This window comes from Neofelis nebulosa, chromosome 6 (assembly GCF_028018385.1).
Source record: "Neofelis nebulosa isolate mNeoNeb1 chromosome 6, mNeoNeb1.pri, whole genome shotgun sequence".
Lineage (NCBI taxonomy): Eukaryota > Metazoa > Chordata > Mammalia > Carnivora > Felidae > Neofelis > Neofelis nebulosa.
Window position 1 is genome coordinate 79111564 of NC_080787.1, and position 19221 is coordinate 79130784.

The following is a 19221-nucleotide window of genomic DNA, read 5'->3' on the forward strand; positions in this document are numbered from 1 at the left end:
GTAAATAGAACTCTTCAAAACTCAAAAATAAGAGAACGCACTATTTCAAAAAATAGACAAATGATTTGAGCAAACATACCACCAAAGAAGATAGATAGATTACAAATATGCTCAGCATCATAAGTCATTAGGGGGAGGCAGTTAAAATCATAGTGATACCACTGCACAACTCTGAGTGGCTAAAGTTGAAAGGGCTGACCAGCCGGGGTTTGGTAAGGATGTGGAGGAAACAAAACTCTCACACACCTAGTGGTGAGAATGTAAATGGTACAGCCACTTGTCATTTTCTTAAAAATAAAAGCCTGTCTCTACTGTATGACCTCATCATTCCTCTCCTTGATATTTACTCAAGAGAAATGAAAGCATAGTCACACGAAGATTTGTAAACAATTATTCGTAGCAGCTTTATTCATAATGTCTCCAAACTGGAAACAATACAAATGTCCATCAACAGGTGAATGAATAAACAAGCTGGTATATCCATAGAATGAAATCCTATCAATGAAATAAATAATACTAGCTCTAAAGAGGAATAAACTATTAATACTCATGGTAACATGGATTAAACCTCAAAATAATTTTGTTGAATGAAAGAAGCCAGATCAAAAGAGTACCTGCTGTAGGCTTCCATTTACATAAGGTGCTAGAAAATGCAAACTAATCAATAGTGACACAGCATATGGATCAGTGGCTGCCACGGGGTCTCCAGAGAAGGCAGGCTGGGATTATGAAAGGTCACAAGGAAACTTTTGCTGGCGGTGTATAGTTTACTCTCTTAATTGTGGTGATGGTTTCACAGGCATATGCATACGCCAAAACTTTTCTACACTTTAAGTATGGGCAGTGTATTCTATGCCCATTATACCACAATAAAGCTGTTAAAAATATTTAAAGGAGTAAGTGGAGACAAAAAGAAGACTCTGAAGCAGTCAGTTCTGAGTGGCGCTGTAAGCATTTCCAATAACTAAACAGGCCACTGTGTCATCTGGTGACAAAAATGCAAGCACTTTTTAAGAACAATTCCTGATTTTTTGTTCCCACCCATCGGGACTACTCATGGTCCATTGCTCGGTGGCTCTGAGACTGCCCAGCACCACCCGATCCTGCGGGAAGGAGACCACACTACAAATCGGGCTCAGGGCACCCATTCATTGTAGCCACCATCAAGTTCCTCTTCTCATCTTTGCATTTGAATGGGAAAAAATGACATACAGTGTCCATTAGCTTCAGACAAAACCAACTTCATCTCCTCCTCTCCCCACAGAGACCTTTCCGTGTCCTTCTCTAACCCTGCCACAATCCTAGTGTCCCAATCCTCATGTGCCACAGTCCTCCGCAGTGTGTGTGCACAGGAAGTCATTTTCTGAACATCAGTTTTTACAAACTTTCTTTGGTAAATTTAAAAATGAGTAAATTTATGAGCACAAGAAATCAGCCTGATTCGGAAGTTATGTGTGAACACTTGAAATAGTTAATAAGACACATCAAGGACAATTAAGACCAAAGCTTCTTTGGTGCAGCTGCTCAGAGGAAGATTTTGTGACCTCCATTTCAGACTCTTGACAGTAATAATCCTGAGTTCTGGCAAAGTCGACAAAGTCACTCTTCTAGAAGAGAAGCTAATAGTGTAGAAAGTGAATAAAGAAATGAATACAATATATAATGTGAGTATCAGAAAAATAATTTCTAAAAATAGGGCTTTGGTTAGAAAAACACTTCGGGGCACCTGGGTGACTCAGTCGGTTAAACGCCCAACTTTGGCTCAGGTCATGATCTCATAGTCTGCAGGTTCGAGCCCCGCGTCGGGTTCAGTGCTGACAGCTCAGAGCCTGGAGCCTGCTTTGGATTCTGTGTCTCCCTCTCTCTGCCCCTCCCCCACTCACATTCTCTCTCTCTCTCTCTCTCTCTCTCTCTCAAAAAAGAAACATTTAAAAATTTTTAAAAAGAAAACATTTCAAAAAATAAAGCAGACTAGGTTTTATACCCTTGAGTATTAAGTCCTGGTTCCAAAAACTGCAAAACCTCATAAAGGAGATTCTCTCAGATGTCATACAGCAGAAAACTCCATTCTGGCAGTTGTCTGGTATATAAAGAAAGACAAGCTGGTCTAACAGGGAAGAGCAAGGATCTTTGACTCCTACAACTTAAGTTTGAATTCTGTCTCCACTGCTCACTAGCTGTGTGACCGCAAGTTATTTTTGCTAAGTCTCATTTTCTTCCTCCATAAAATAGGGATCACAATACCTCCTGTCTCATAAGATTTATTTTCAGGTGTGTTAACATAGGAAAACATTCAGCAGTGTTTAGTAGTAAGGACTCAATAAGTATCACCTTTGTTTTTTTTTGTTTTTTTTTTTTTTAATGTTCATTTATTTTTGAGACAGAGAGAGACACAGCATGAACGGGGGAGGGTCAGAGAGAGAGGGAGACACAGAATCTGAAACAGGCTCCAGGCTCTGAGCTGCCAGCACAGAGCCCAACGCGGGGCTCGAACTCACAGACCGTGAGATCATGACCTGAGCCGAAGTCGGAAGCTCAACCGACTGAGCCACCCAGGCGCCCCTGTTTTTATAGAATCTAAATGACATGTGCTTTAAGCCCTCATCTCCATTCAGAGTTCCCCAAACTTGCCCCATCACAACAATCTTTTGGGACGCTTGTTAAATAAACATACAGATCCCAGGACACCGCCTCAGACCTACTGAACCTGTATGTCCAAGGGAGGTGCCTGGGAATGTGCTTAACAAGAGGCTCCAAAGCTCCAGGCACATTTGGGAGACATAGATGATGTTAGCAAAATTCCATATTCCCTATATCCTGGTCTCAAACTTGGGGATCTGATTGAAATACAGACTCCCAGAATTCCCCACCCCCAGGAAATTCTGATTTAGCTTTGAGATGGAGTCCATGAAACTGCATTTTATTTTATTTTATCTTATTTTATTTTATTTTATTTTCTTAATGTTTATTTATTTCTGAATGAGAGAAAGAGACAGAACGTGAGCAGGGGAGGGGCAGAGAGAGAAGGAGACACAGAATCCAAAGCAGGCTCCAGGCTCTGAGTTGTCAGCACAGAGCCCTACACGGGGCTCAAATTTATGAACCCTGAAATCATGAACTGAGCCAAAGTCAGATGGTTAACTGACTGAGCCACCCAGGCCCCTCTATGAAATCTATGCATTTTATTTTATTTATTTATTTATTTATTTATTTATTTATTTATTTATTTATTTATTTATTTTAATTTTTTACTTTTAATTTTAATTTTAATTTTTTTCAATATATGAAATTTATTGTCAAAATGGTTTCCATACAACACCCAGTGCTCATCCCAAAAGGTGCCCTCCTCAATACCCATCACCCACCCTTCCCTCCCTCCCACCCCCCATCAACCCTCAGTTTGTTCTCAGTTTTTAAGAGTCTCTCATGCTTTGGCTCTCTCCCACTCTAACCTCTTTTTTTTTTTTTTCCTTCCCCTCCCCCATGGGTTTCTGTCAAGTTTGAAATCTATGCATTTTAAATAAGCTTCCCATCCTCAGAAGAAAAGGACCCTCAGCCCACACTTTGAGAAGTGCTGCCCAGTGCATACCCCATTTAGACTAAAAAGAGAACTCTAAGAATAGTCTGTAATCTTGGGAGAAGTGTCCTATAGCTTTGCTTCTATTACCAATTCACAGAATACATGAATTAGAATTCATACCAACTTAAATTGATCCCTTCTATGCCAAGTTCTTTGATTTGGAGTCAAAAAGTAATTCAAAGTCTGTCATGCATTTGATGCGTCTGTTCGGGGTTTGCATGGTTGTGCCTACGTAGGCCTTTTTATCTGCTCGGATCACCGAATCTGATTTAATGACTTGTAGGCACCCTGAAGGTAAGGACTGTGCTTTCTTAGCCTGTGTGGGATGCTAGGCATTTCTTATGGGCAGAAGGCTCGAGAGAAGTATGAACAAAAGAGGTGAGAGCTGGCCTGAGCACAGCACTCAATTCCCAGTGAGGCTTTGGCTTTGTGGTGCTGGACTCACCAGCTGCCCCAGCGCCCCTCCTCATAGTTCTGGATTCGCCTCATGTGCTGAGATAAAGCAGAAGACAGATCCTTATAGTGAGGTCAGGCTACGTGGACATTGTATATGTGGACTTGATCGCACGACACTGGATCGGTCAAAGAGAAACACACGTCATGTAAGCCGCCAAAGCATAGGTCTAGAAAGATGTGCCCGGATGTCTGAGCTGGAAAGTGTTGAGACCCGGAAGGGAAATACAACTCTGGCAGAGAATAGCAGAGAGCATTTCTGCTGATCCAGTAGACCTTGGCCATGAACCAAGAAATACTTTCATTGGGATAAGCGCGCAGTCCTCCACATCAAGTTAAGAGCCATAACAAAACAGAATTTAGGGTATAAGTACGATCAAAACTGTGTCACCAACTTGGGGGAGCTTCTTGCTAAGTAACTGACATTTCCAAATATGTATTAGTGTGTGTGACTCACAGACCTGAGGTTCGGATCACGCCATCCATCTCCTTTGGAAATGGACCTGCTCTACTCTTAAAAGCCAGCCCAGGCACTCAGTCTTATTTTTCATAACGTTCCAATTCAAAACTACAGTTCTTGAAGCTCATCTAAAATGATAATTCAGGGAGCTTTCATTTCCGTAGCTGTCTTTTTTAATATGACAACATAAGAGCTTGTAAGTTATCTCTGATAAGCAGCATCATTTAGAGAGGATGAAGGATAAAAGTTTGGGAAGCTCTGAAGTTTATTTCCATCTCTATTCCTCATTTGCTGAGAGAATTATGGCAAGTGATTTAAGCTCCTAGTTCCTGAATTTCTTCCCCCCATGGTCCACAACCAGTCACTGGGTGAATCATTTCACACAGCTCTCCTAAGAATGGAGAGTAACATGTCTTTCTACAACTCCACAGGAATCATACCTGCTGAATAATAAAGAGGACAAATAACTTATGTTTAGAATCATAGGTAATGTTGGAAATTATCAGGATGCAGGTCTTCTCACAAAAGTGCTAGGAATTTTAGTGTTCTGAATGAAAGTGTTTTTTTGCTTGTTTTTTAATGGCCACGCTGGTTTACACCAATAAACAGAAAATCTCATTATCCTTTTTCTCCCCACACACCTGCTTCATCTAGCTTAGAGGCAAAAGAAAGATTAATTTGTTTTGTATCATGGACAGAGAGTTATTCAGGAAATTAAACCATGGATCAATTGGAAACAGACATAGTTGGAAGTGATCTCATCATTAAGTTATGTTCCCAAAGACACACAACTCTCCCAACTTATAGAATTCAAGCCAGTTTACAAACCTTATGTATTTCTTTCTTCCCAAACTTCCATCCATCTCCATTTCCCTAAATATTTGTTAGAAATGTTTTTAGCTGTAAGAAACAAAGCCCAACTAAGAGTAGCTTAAATCATGAGGGTATTTATTATCTCCTTAATAAAGAGTCCAGAAGTAGATGGCTTTAGGGTTGTGTGATATTTCAATAACGCCATTAAAGACCCAGACTACTTAATCTTTTGCTTCACCATCCATAGAGTGTGGGCCTATTGTCCTCTTGTTTGTTGTCATTGGATACTCATAAAGTGCCCGGTATGACTCCAGAATCATATCCTTTACATTATTTTCAATGGCAGAAAGCAGAAAGATAGGGACAGGTGAAAAAAGAGGTGGTTTGGCCACTGTCGAGTTATACAAGGCATGAAAAGAAGAGGACTTACTCCTTAGCAGGGTGTAAGTGAGGAAGAGTTAGAGATAAAGAACAGTAATGACATTGAGCACTTTATGTCAAGCACGGTACTTTACAGTAGTTATCTTTTTAAATTCTCACAACAATGCTGTGACATCAGTACTATTAAAATATGCATTTTATAGAAATAAAAATTTGATGTAACAAAACTAAAAGTGATTTAAAAAGTGCTTTCGAATGACATTTATCCTACCATTCCATGTGCAATGTTTTCATTTTTGTCCTGGGTATGAGCATGTGTGACTCATACCCCCTTCAAGGAAGGAACTGTTGGCTCAGCTACTAGGAGCGTTGTCAGCGGACAACCTTCAGATGGAGGCCCCTGCAGGCAGACGATTGCCTTTCCCAAGGTCACCCCTCCCTGGAGTGTCCACATGTCCAATGACTGAGTTGGGTGGGAGTGTGCAGGACAGGTATTCTGGCCCAACAGGGGATAACCAATAGACTAATTTAGCTAGACTTCTCCCTCTGACCACCCTCCTTCTTGCCTTCCCTTTTCCACAGGTGATGATCCTAAGGCTCCCTGAAAAACATCTTAAACCCAGTTCGGTCTCAGAGTCTGCTTCCCAGGAAAATCAAACTGCGACAGTTTTGAATATCCTTTCTACCTCCTGTCTACAGGCATTGTATTTTTATTTTATATCATTGCAGACATACCCAAGTACTTTGAGTTTAATTTTTAAACTTAACATTCTATCATGAACATCTCCTCATATTCATAGCCTTTTTAATTTCCTGTTTAAGATGTAAAAATAAAATATAACCATATTACATATGTTTGAAAAAAGACGAGAAAGTTACCCACAATCCTACTACCAAACATAGCTGATTGACATTTTGATATATTTCCTTAATTTTTTCTTCTGAATAGTTTTATAAGGTTATAATCACAATGTATAAACAGTGTCCTTTTTACATTCTTTAAATTTTATCTATGTATTTTTATGCTCTTCCTTGAGCCAGAAAAGATTAAAGGCAAGTTATTAAATTACATAAATTTAGTAAAATGTAAGCCAGACATCAGCTAGGGCCTCCTATTCTTCAGATATTTTGGTAAACATATCCAATACTTGAACACATGACAAATGAGAATTCGGAGCCCTTCTAAGGTTTTGAGAATTTCCTACTACTCACTTACTCACAATTCTTGTTGCAGCTTCCTGTCTCCCTAAGGGAGACAACTGGCTCCCCAATCCTGCCATGTCAACCTGGGTGATAAGCACCTTCTCCAGTTGTCTTACACAAAACTCCCACAAAATAAACCAAAACCAAAATCCACTTTCAGAAAGCATTCTGTGACTTTTCTCACTTCTCTAAAGTTTGGGGGACCACTGGATGCAAAGCCTTCTGACATCTTGCTGTTCCCTAAGTCCTCTCTCTTCTCCTGGAGCAACTGACAAATTCTTCCCTTCACCTCACGTACGACAGTTCCACCCACTTTTGGGCTATTCAGGATGAGCGTCTATACCCCAAAGCAGGTGATTCCAATTCAGATAATTTCCTCAACAAGGGCAGGTCTTGACCTAAAGGAGTTTTCTGTTTTTCCAGGCTAAGAAAAGAGAAATGTTTTTGGATATCTACATTAAAATTAGAGGGTGAGGAAATAGGTCAGAGAGAAAACAAAAGGGAAAGAATATGATACCAGGAGAGAGGACAGGACATAAAGTGTATGTTATAAAGTTTCTGTATTTGAAGACTTGCTAGGGAGGGCTGAGGAGGGGTCAAAGTTAAGCAACATGACAAGGGAGTATTCCAATAACTTAGCAGCTGGTGGGACCTGAAGACCAGAAGAGATGGTGAAATAAAAGGTAACACCAGAGGGGTGCCTGGGTGGCTCAGTCCATTAAGCATCTGACTTTGGCTCAGGTCAGGATCTCATGGATCATGGGTTTGAGCCCTGTGTTGGACTCTGTGCTGACAGCTCAAAGCCTAGAGCCTGCTTCGGATTCTGTGTCTCCCTCTCTCTCTGCCCCTCCTTCGCTCACGCTCTGTCTCTCTCTGTCTCTCAAAAATAAATAAATATTTTAAAAAATTTTTAAAAAGAGAAAGGTAACACCAGAATTAGGAATCTGGGACTAGGGAAAGTAGCCCCACCTTGAGATAAAATGAGAAACTCTGGAAGGAAGTTCATTTTGGAGGGTAAGGCAATGCATATACCTTCACAGGTAAGAATCCAGCTTGATTTGTTTGTAAATGGACTTGGAGTATGTATAAACAGGGTACTGAGGGTGTTGTTTGCTCTATTCTGGCTCCTGGCTGAATATAAGCTTACAAATATAAGCGTTTGTGAAGAACTATGGAATGACACTGTATCATCACATCAGTCCAAAGAGAAGGGAGATTTATAGTAAGAGGTGGGATGAATCAAAACATTTTTGGTAGGGATCAGATGATAGGGTGGTATGGAGAGATGGATTAATGGGACTGGTAGAAAATTGTGTCTATGAATTCTAAAGTATCCACAATTAGGGTTTTTCTTTTTTGTTATTTTGCCTGTCAGAGTGTTGGTGTTATTTTGTGAAAGAGGAAAGCATCGTGCTGGGAATGAAAAACGATTTTCAGCCACTTGCTGCTTTAACTCTGTTACCCTGGCAACCAATTTTCTCAGCCAGGAGGGATGATTTTACTACAGAGACACCCTATATTGGACTATTGTGATTTCAAAGGAAAATATTTACAGCTCTGTCAGTATAGCTGTTCCAGTTGAGATTGTGACAGCATGGCCCAGTAAACTCAATTTCAATGATTTCTGAAGAGTTTTTCCATTATTGACTCCAAGTAACATCACTGTTTTAACCAAGAGCAAACCCCTGCAGCATGCATAGCCCATATTGGTTGGGGTTTGTTTATCTTTTTCTTTCATCTCTATCAATGATGAAGTTAGTTGATCCCCTTTGAAGTTGAAATCAAACCAAAAGATTAAAATAATTATGTGAGACAGTTGTGGCTGGGCCCAATGGACAGTTTTGTCCTCATCCCATGACCATCTTGGAAGAGAACTCAGGGGGCTTCTCATTTTTCCAAATGAAAAGCCTCTCCCTCAAGCATTGGTGATAAATGGACATTCCACTGCAGGCTTGGTGGGGAAGCTGGTTGACATCAGAGAGCTCGGAACCTTTCACTTCCTCCCCATCCTGGGCAATTTTCCTCTTGTCTTCTGCTGTAGCCTGCTGCAGTCTCCCCCTTCTTCTCCCACCTCCCTCCCTCCAGCGTTACCTTCCTGGGGTCCCCTCAACTCCTTCCACATCTCCATTCTTAGATTGACAAAGGGCACTGTAAACTCCTCCAGCTGGGCCTCATGCTCGTGTCCTCCAACTGTCCTATAAGGAAGCCACTGGTCACCATACTGCTGGCTTTGTGCTCAACAAATGAAAGCCATCTCTTACCAGAATCCTTCCTCCTTAGATAATAGGAGGTAATTATAAATTTTTTTTGTCAGTTGTTTGTGTTGAAACTATCTGAGTTGTTTTAGATTTCTCATGTGTTTGGTTTGAAAAGCAAGTTTCTTGGTTTTAGAAGTAAAGCACCTGTCCAGATTCCTGCAGTAACAAAATCTGGATGTACTGTTCTGCACCAGAAGTATAAAGAGTGAGACTAAGAGACTGAGCCTCTCAGATCCAGATATTTTTCCTCCTTCTAGTGTAAGATTGCTTCCAATCTTAACTAGCAAGGTGTGGTTCTGATTTGAACTGAACATTTATTTGATGATAGCATTCAGATGATTGCTTTACTGTTTATTATTCTTCCCATCCCATAGTGGTATTTTTTATTTTGAAAGATGATCTTACTAATTAAATTAATCTGAATTGATAAATCATTTGTGTGTGACAGGGAGTTCGAAGGGGGGGTATACTGAGAATTCTTGCATATTTCCAGCCCCATTCTGGAACCAGCCTTACTCCACTCTCAGTGTAGTTCGTCAGAGAATTAAACACATAGAATCAGCTTGCATACCCTCACTACTGAATAATTTTTTACTTTTCTCCCAAACTTTCCTTAACTTCACCTAAAACAGAGGGTCTCTCATTCACTTTTTATTCATCTATAGACTTGTTGAGACAATGTTATAAGCTTTGGCCATATGGACAAATATTATGGAAAGTACGTTGTTCATGTTACGCTTGAATTTGCTTGTGGCAGAGCTGACTTTTTTTTTTTTTTTTACTTATATTGCACTTCAATAAACCCCCTAGACCCAGAATCTGAGGTTCTTTATTTTTTTAAGTTTATTTATTTATTTGGTAATACCTACACCCAACATGGGGCTTGAGCCCATGTCCCCAAGATCAAGAATCATGTGCTCTTCTGGCTGAGCCAGCCAGGTGCCCCTGAGATCCTTTAGATTAACAGAAAACTACCACACTTTTATTTTTTGAGAAAAGCAAAAACTAACTCAGGACTTCAAAAATTTAAATATTTTGCATAATAGGGGACTTTCCCTCTGGATTCTTAGTCAAAATACCATTAACATCAATGCTTTCTTTCAATTTTAGCTGTCTGAATTAAAATATTTTAAGAGCCCTTATTTTTACTTCCCTTTGAAATACATGGTGCTAGAAAATACTAGTATAACACAGATGAAGACACAATCTATTTTCTAAAGCAACTTACATTAAAGTAGGGGAGCTAAAGGAGTAAATAAATATTATAGTATAATAAAGGCAAAGACAGAGGTAGACCTACAATGTTAAGGCAGATGACTCAAGAGTGACTAACTGGCCTGAAGAGGTGGGAGGAAGTCAGGAAGTTTTCTCAGGGGTGTTGACACTGGTATTTAAGGGCCAAGATGAGTTTACTTCATTAAGGTGAGATATGCATGGGCAAGAGTGCTCCACACTGAGGAAGCTGCAAGAAAGTAAATAAAATATTGACTGGCAAATGGAACCATGATTTAAAAAACAACACAACTTATTGAAAATCTATTATGTGCCAGGCATTATGTGCCACCAGTTTCTAGGTTATTCATAATTCAAAGCTCTCTAGGGAATGTTGTTATTATTCCTCCTTTCACAGGTGAGGACACAAAAGTTTAATGAGGATGAGTACCTGCCTAATGCTCAACAGTATGATTACACTGGCTGTTCAGCCCAATTGGGTCTGACTCCATTTCTCTTGTGCAGGTTCAAAATGAAACTGAACTTGCACGAGGACATAGGTATTTCTGCTTGATTCGTTGTCCCAATTAGTGATACAATAATTTATGACAATTATGGACAATTTAATCAATTATGATAAATGAAATGATTACGCAGGGACTTGGGTGTTCACACAAGCCTTTGAATGTAAAATATAGATTGAATTTGGTAATTGGAAACTTTGGATGAAGCATAAATTCAAATGTATTTTTCTGAGGTGTAAGAGACCCATTTCTAAGACCAAGACTTCATAAAGAGGTCTTATTTCTATTTGTTTTATAATTAGAGATATGGTGTTGATGAGCTCAAGGTAGAAGCATTTGTGGACTTTTTCACCTTTTTATCCTTAAGGAAATAAGCCAAAATGCTAAAATAAATTAGTAGTACATTAAGTTTGAAAGTTTTAAAAACACGTGTTATTAGAACACACACATACAAGTTATCATATTCTTCATGTAGGATATGCAACTGATGGAGCTTCACTTTCAAAGTATGCTTTTGCACATTTATATTCCAGACGGTACAATTGCATTGATGGCAAGCCCACTGTGCATCTTTTGAAATAGCATGTATTCTGATGTATTCAGGATCTATTCAGCACAGCCCAAGGATTGCCTTGGATTTTGTCCCTGACATTGTAAATATAGTAGAGCAGACTAGTAATCATCCCATTTCTTCAAAGGGTTTGAAATATATAGGCACAGAATTACTGTCTGGATTTTCTCATTTCCAAGTGTGCTTTTATACCACACTCTCCATACAGTCAGCATAATTTGAGGTCAGGTACTGTGCTAGTTATAGGCCACAATATAGGTTTCTAAGGATAGAAAGATATATCTGCCAATTTTAATGGGGCATCAAACCTCTATTCCACTAACCATCATGTAGTCTAATGAACAATAAAAGACAGAAATGTGGGCATTTGGCATGGGAAGGCATGGGGAAAACAACAAATTGTGCCACAGAGAGGCTTCCAAAAGTATTTCACAAAGGTCTTACCCTCTGAGTCTCAAGAGTGAATAGGAGCTCTCTAGGAAGTGAAGTAGGATGATATTTCAGGAAGTGAGATGAGTATCAGTAGAGGAAAATGCACAGGTTTTAAAAACAGGAAGTTATCACCAGGCTGGAGGTGAGAGTATGTTGTATGGAAGGAGGAAAGCAGGAATGGCCCAGCAATAGCCCTAGATTTAAAGGCAGGCTGGTGCAGAGTAGGAATGGCTTTGTATTCTTTGTATTCTAAACTTTTTAAAAATGTTTATTTATTTTTGAGAGAGAGAGAGAAAGAGCACAAGCACAAGAGAAGAAGGACAGAGAGGAGGGGACAGAGTATCAAAAGTGGGCTTTGCACTGACAGCAGTGAGCCCAATGCAGGGCTCAAACCCACAAACTGAGATCATGACCTGAGCCGAAGTCAAATGCTTAACCAACTGAGCCACCCAGGTGTGGACCAAAAGCCAGTGCAGGGTATTTTGGCTAGTGAATGAAGGGTTCTGTATTTCAAGGAGTGGTGGGCTTCAGAGAAAGCAAGTCTGTGTATTCTTTTGATAACCTAGCCCTGTATTTGCAGTCTTATTTGGATATTGAAGTGAAATCATTCATGCTTTAACTCTCCTATCTCCTGTTTTCAGGGAAGATGGCAAATGGCTAGCAGCCAGTTTATATGTAGGAGTTCTGTTCTATCACCTCTCAGTTTTCTCTTTTCTAAGCTGAATTATACAGACTCACTCTTCATTCCTTGCAGGGCTTATTCTCAAGTCTTTTGATATTGCCTTTTTAGCATTCCACTGACCTTGTGCCAAGTTCTTTTCCTCTGCCAATCTTCTTCATCTGAAAACTCATTAATTTATTTTTGACTAGGGAACATACTTATATAATCCAACCATAAAACCCAAGAGAATCTTTCTCTCCCTGTCCTTCATCTGCTCAATTCTTACAGTCCCCTCCCGAAGATAATCACTATTGTTAGTTTCCTATTTGCCTTTCTAGAATTTTTAGCAAATAAAAACTGATGCAATATATGTGATTTCTCTTTTTTTTTAAACAAGTGTTAGACTTCTCTACGTAAAGTTTTGCACCTTGTTTTTTTTTCACTTAATGTCTTGAAAATATGTCCAAAGCAGTTCACAGGGTTTTTCTTTATTGTTATTCTTCCTTTTTTAAATGCAAATTTTAGTTAGTTAACACACAGTGTAGTATTAGTTTCAGGAGTATCTAGCCTATCATAACAAATGCACTCCTTAATACCCATCACCCATCTAGTCCATCCTCCACCCACTTCTATCAATCCTCAGTTTGTTTCTCCGTCTTTAAGAATCTCTTGTGGGGGCGCCTGGGTGGCTCAGACGGTTGAGCGTCCGACTTCGGCTCAAGTCACAATCTCGTGGTCCGTGAGTTCGAGCCCTGCGTCGGGCTCTGGGCTGATGGCTCGGAGCCTGGAGCCTGCCTCCGATTCTGTGTCTCCCTCTCTCTTTGCCCCTCCCCCGTTCGTGCTCTGTCTCTCTCTGTCTCAAAAATAAATAAACGTTAAAAAATAAAAATAAAAAAAGAGTCTCTTGTAGTTAGTTTCCCTTTCTTCTCTCTCCCCCTCTCCTTACCACATGTTCATATGTTTTGTTTCTTAAACTCCACATATGAGCGAAATCATATAGTATTTGTCTTTCTCTGACTGACTTATTTCACTTAGCATAATACATTCTAGCTCCATCCATGTCATGGTAAATGGCAAGATTTCATTCTTTCCTATGGCTGAATAATATTCCATTGTGTTTATATACACCACATCTTTATTCACTGATCAGTCAATGGACATTTGGGCTCTCTGCGTAGTTTGGCTATTGTTGATAATACTGCTATGTGTTGGAGTGCAGGTACCCCTTCTAATCTGCATTTTTTAATCCTTTGGGTAGATACCTAATAGTGCAATTGCTGGATTGTAGTGTACTTCTACTTTTAGTTTCTTGAGGAACACCCAGAGTGGCTGCACCAGTTTGCTTTTCCATCAACTGTGCAAGAGGGTTCCCCTTTCTCCACATCCTTGCCAACACCTGTTGTTTCTTATGTTGTTAACTTTAGCCATTCTGACAGGTGTGAGGTGGTACCTTCTTGTGGTTTTGATTTGTATTTCCCCGATGATGAATGATGTTGAGCACCTTTTCAACTTCTGTTGGCCATCTAGATGTCTTCTTTGTAAAAGCATCTATTAATGTCTTCTGTCCCTTTCTTAACTGGGTCATTTGTTTTTCAGGTGTTGATTTTGAAAAGTTCTTTATGGATTTTGGATACTAACCCTTTATCGGATATGTTGTTTGCAAATATCTTCTCCCATTCCATAGGCTGCCTTTTAGTTTTGTTGATTATTTCTTTCACTGTGTAGAAATTTTTTACCTTGATGAAGTTCCAATAGTTCATGTTTGCTTTTGTTTCACTTGCCTTTAGCAATGTGTCTAATAAGTATTTGCTCCAGTGAAGTCAGAGAAGTTATTGCTTGTGTTCTCCAGGATTTTGATGGTTCCCTGTCTCACATTTAGGCCTTTCATCCATTTTGAATTTATTTTTGTGCGTGGTGTAAGAAAGTGGTTCAGTTTCATTCTTCTGCATGTTGCTGTCCAGTTTTGCCAGCACAATTTGTTGAAGAGATTGTCTTCTTTCCATTGGATATTCTTTCCTGCTTTGTCAAAGATGAGTTGACCATACGGTTGTGGGTCCATTTCTGGGTTTTCTATTGTGTTCCATTAATCTATGTGTCTGTTTTTGTGCCAGACCATACTGCCTTAATGACTACAGCTTTGTGATATAGCTTGAAATCTGGAATTGTGATGCTTCCAGTTTTGTTTTTCTTTTTCAGGATTGTTTTGGCTATTCAGGATCTTTTGTGGTTCCATACAAATTTTAGGATTATTTGTTCTAGTTTGCAAAAAATTCTGGTGGTATTTTGATAGGGATTGCTTTAAATGTGTAGATTGCTTTGGGTAGTATAGGCAATTTAACAATGTTTATTCTTCCACTCCACGAGCATGGCATGCTTTTCCATTTCTTTGTGTCCTCTTCAATTTCTTTCATAAGTATTCTATAGTTTTCAGAGTACAGATCTTTTAACTCTTTAGTTAGGTTTATTCCTAGGTATCTTATTGTTTTTGGTGCAATTGCAAATGGGACTGAGTCCTTGATTTCTTTTTCTGCTGCTTCATTATTGGCATATAGAAATGCAACAGATTTCTGAACATTGATTTTATATCCTACGACTTTGCTGAATTTATGTGTTAGTTCTAGCCATTTTTTGGTGGAGTCTTTTGGGATTTCTAAATAGAGTATCACGTTGCATGCAAATAGTGTAAGTTTGACTTCTTCCTTGCCTATTTGGGTACCTTTTATTTCTTTTTGTTATCTGATTGCTGAGGCTGACTTCCAGTGCTATATTAAATAGTAATGGTGAGACTGGACGTTCTTGTCTTGTTCCTCACTATAGGGGAAAGGCTCTCAGTTTTTCCCCTTTGAGAATAATATTAGCTTTGGGTCTTTCGTATATGGCCTTTATAAAATGGAGGTATGTTCCTTCTATACCTACTTTGTTGAGGGTTTTTATCAAGAATGGATGCTGTATTTTGTCCAATGCTTTCTCTGATTCTATTGACAGGATCATATGATTCTTATCCTTTCTTTTATTAACATGGTATATGATTTGCAAATATTCAACCAGCCCTGCAACCCAGTAATAAATCCCACTTGATCATGGTGAATAGTTCTTTTAATGTACTGTTGAATCTGATTTGCTGATATCTTGTTGAGAATTTTTGCATCCATGTTCATCAGGGTTATTGGCCCGTAATTCTCCTTTTTAGTGGGGTCTTTATATGGTTTCAGAATTAAGGTAACACTGGCTTCATACAATGAGTTTGGAAGTTTTCATTCTATTTCTATTTTTTGGAAGAGTTTGAGAAGAATAGATATTAACTCTTATTTGTATGGTAGAATTCCTCTGGGAGGCCATCTGGCCCAGGACTCTTGTTTATTGAGATATTTCTGATTACTGATTCAATTTCTTTGGTGATTATGGGTCTGTTCAAATTTTCTATTTCTTCCTGTTTGAGGTTTGGTAGTGTATGAGTTTCTAGGAATTTGTCCATTTCTTCCAGATTGCCCAGTTTGTTGGCATATAATTTTTCATAGTATTCTTTTATAATTGTTTGTATTTCTGCAATGTTGGTTGTGATCTCTCTCTTTCATTCATGATTTTACCTATTTGGGTCCTTTCTTTTTTTTTTTTTTTTTTTTTTTGATAAGTCTGGCTAGAAGTTTATCAATTTTGTTAATTCTTTCAAAGAACCAGCTCTTAGTTTCATTGATTTGTTCTACCGTTTTTGTTTGTTTGTTTCTATATCATTTATTTCTGTTATAATCTTTATTTCCCTTCTTCTGCTAGCTTCAGGCTTTATTTGCTGTTCCTTTTATAGGTCCTTTAGGTGTAAGGTTAGATTGAGTATTTGGGACCTTTCTTGGTTCTTGATATAAGCCTGAATTGCAATGTACTTTCCTCTTAGGACTGCCTTTGCTGCATCCTATAGGTTTTGGACTATAGTGTTTTCATTTTCATTTGCTTCCTTGTATTTTTTAATTTCTTCTTTAATTTCCTGGTTAACCCAACAATTCTTTAGTAGGATGTTCTTTAACCTCTATGTGTTGAGGGATTTCCAAATTTTTTCTTGTGGTTTACTTCAAGTTTCATAGCATTGTGATCAGAAAATATGCATGGTATGATCTCAATCCTTTTATACTTGTTGAGGGCTGTTTTGTGACCCAGTATGTGATCTATTCTGGAGAATGTTCCATGTGCATCCCAAAATGATGTGTATTCTGCTGCTTTAGGATGAAATGTTCTGAATATATCTGTTAGGTCCATCTGGCCCAGTGTGTCATTCAAGGCCATTGCTTCCTTGTTGGTTTTCTGCTTAGGTGTCTGTGAGGTTTCTTGCTGTAAGTGGGGTGTTAAAGTCCACTACTATTATTGTATTATTATCAATGAGTTTCTTTGTTATTATTAATTTATATATTTGGGTGCTTCAAGTTGGGGGCATATTTCTAATTGTTAGCTCTTCTTGATGGATAGACCCTGTAATTATGATATAATGCCCTTTTTCATCTCTTGTTACAGTTTTCGTTTTTTTTTTTTTAATGTTTATTTACTTTAGAGAGAGACAGACAGAGTGACAGAGGCAGAGACAGAGTGTGAGTGAGGGTAGAGCAGGGAGAGAGGGAGAGAGACACAGAACCTGAAGCAGGCTCCACACTTTGAGCTGTCAGCACAGAGCCCGACATGGGGCTTGAACTCACAAACTGTGAGATCATGACCTGAGCTGAAGTCAGATGCTTAACTGAATGAGCCACCCAGGCACCCCATGTTGTAAAATCTAGTTTGTCTGATGTAAGTATGGCTACTCTGGCTTTCTTTTGACATCTATTATCATGAAAGATGGCTCTCCATCCCCTCACTTTCCATCTGCAGGCATCTTTAGGTCTAACATGAGTCTCTTGTAGGTAACATATAGATGGATCTTGTTGGTTTTTGAGTTTTTTTTTTATTCATTCTGATACCATATGTCTTTTGATTGGAACATTTAGTCCATTTACATTCAGAGTGATTATTGAAGGATACGAACCTAGTGCCATTGTATTACCTGTAGAGTTGGTGTTTCTGGTGATGTTCTCTGGTCCTTTCTATTTTGTTGTTGCTGCTGCTGCTGCTGCTGCTTTTGGTCTTTTTCTTTCTCCACTCAAAGAGTCCCCCTTAAAATTCCTTGCAGGGCTGGTTTAGTTGCCATAAACTCCTTTAGTTTTTGTTTGTCTGGGAAACTCTTTATCTCTTCTTCTATTTTGAATGACAGCCTTGCTGGATAGAATATCCTTGGCTGCATATTTTTTTCCATTCAGCATGTTGAATATATCTTGCCACTACTTTCTGGCTTGGCAAGTTTCTGTAGACAGATCTGCTGCAAACATTGTCAGCCTTCCCTTGTAAGTTAAAGACTTTTTCCCTTGCTGCTTTCAGGATTCTTTCCTTGTCAATGCATTTTGTGAGTTTGACTGTATGTCTTGACAATGGCTGGCTTTTGCTGAAATTAATGGGAATTCTATATGCTTTTTGGATTTTGATGTCTGTGCCCTTCCCCAGATTAGGGAAGTTTTCAGCCATAATTTATTTACATAAACCTGCCCCTCTTTCTCTCTTTGGATCTTCTGGGACTTCTATGATACAAATGTTATCATATTATAATAAATTGCTGAGTCTGTCTTCGTGATCCCTGACCTTTGTTTCCCTCTTCCTTTCAGCTTCATTATTTTCCACATTTTTATCCTCTATACCACTAATTTGCTCCTGTGCCTTGTCCATCTTCATTTTTATGGCCTCCATTTGGGTTTGCATCTTGGTTATAGCATTTTTAATTTTGGCCTGACTAAATTTTAGTTCTTTTTTCTCTGCAAAAAGTGGTTCTCAGCTGTCTTCTATGCTTTTTTCAAACCCAGCTAGTATCTGTATGATTGTTGTTTTAAATTCTAGTTCAGGCATCTTATTTATATCTGCATGGACTAAATCTCTGGCCATCATTTCTTCCTGTTCTTTTTTTTTTTTTAATTTTTTTTTTAACATTTATTTATTTTTGAGACAGAGAGAGACAGAGCATGAACGGGGGAGGGTCAGAGAGAGAGGGAGACACAGAATCAGAAGCAGGCTCCAGGCTCTGAGCCATCAGCACAGAGCCTGACGCGGGGCTCGAACTCACGGATCGCGAGATCATGACCTGAGCCGAAGTCGGCCGCTTAACCAACTGAGCCACCCAGGCGCCCCTCCTGTTCTTTCTTTTGAGGTGAATTCCCCCATCTTGTCATTTTGGAGGAAGAAACAACAACAACAATAATAATAGTATGAAATAAATTTTTTTTAAAAAAATCAAATAAAGGAAGTTGGATCCTAGGTGTGTTTTGGTCTTCTTGTTAAGAGAAGCTTGATACAAAAAAAGAGAGGGGCACCTGGGTGGCTCAGTTGGTTAAGCATCGGGTTTCACCTCAGGTCATGATCTCACCACTCTTGAGTTCAAGCCCCTCATCAGGCTCTGTGCTGACAGCTCAGAGCCTGGAGCCTGCTTTGGATTCTGTGTCTCCCTCTCTCTCTCTGCCCCTCTCCTGCTCATGCTCTGTCTCTCAAAAACAAATAAACATTAAAAAAATTTTTTAAAAGAGAAAAAAGAAAAGAGAGAAAAAAATTACTAATTAAAAATAATAAAATAAAAAATTTTGCTGTTTCTGTATCCAAGAAACAAAAACAACAA

The 19221-nt window shown here is 39.0% G+C and overlaps 1 pseudogene; it reads left to right on the top strand.

Moving 5' to 3' along the window:
- The first annotated feature begins 3945 nt into the window (after positions 1 to 3945).
- The window catches only part of LOC131515440 (tigger transposable element-derived protein 1-like), a 41017-nt pseudogene continuing 25741 nt past the window's right edge, over positions 3946 to 19221 (top strand).